The sequence below is a fragment of the Octopus bimaculoides genome, chromosome 7, assembly GCF_001194135.2.
Source record: "Octopus bimaculoides isolate UCB-OBI-ISO-001 chromosome 7, ASM119413v2, whole genome shotgun sequence".
NCBI classification, from domain to species: Eukaryota; Metazoa; Mollusca; class Cephalopoda; order Octopoda; family Octopodidae; genus Octopus; species Octopus bimaculoides.
In genome coordinates this window covers 21,610,811-21,611,134 of record NC_068987.1, presented here as the reverse complement: position 1 = coordinate 21,611,134, position 324 = coordinate 21,610,811, and positions in this window count along the sequence as shown.

Sequence of the window (324 nt, the reverse complement as noted above, 5' to 3'; positions counted from 1 at the left end):
CGAAATCGAACTAAATTTGTAGACTGGCACCCATGTCAACGTCTCTTCATTGAACACTAAACTCGGCTTGTGAAGACCTGTTGGGGCAAGTGAAAGCGAAATCGTGATGGCACCTGTACCGGTAGATCACTAAGAGCACTGTCTGAGCGTGATCGTTGCCAGAGCACCAGATGTCTGGCTTCTGTGCCGGTGGCACGTAAATAGCACCATTTGAGCATGATCGTTACCAACATCGCCTTCCTGGCCCTTGTGCCAGTGGTACGTGAAAAGACATTCGAGCGAGTTCGTTGCCAGTACCACTGGACTGGCTCCTGTGCAGGTGGC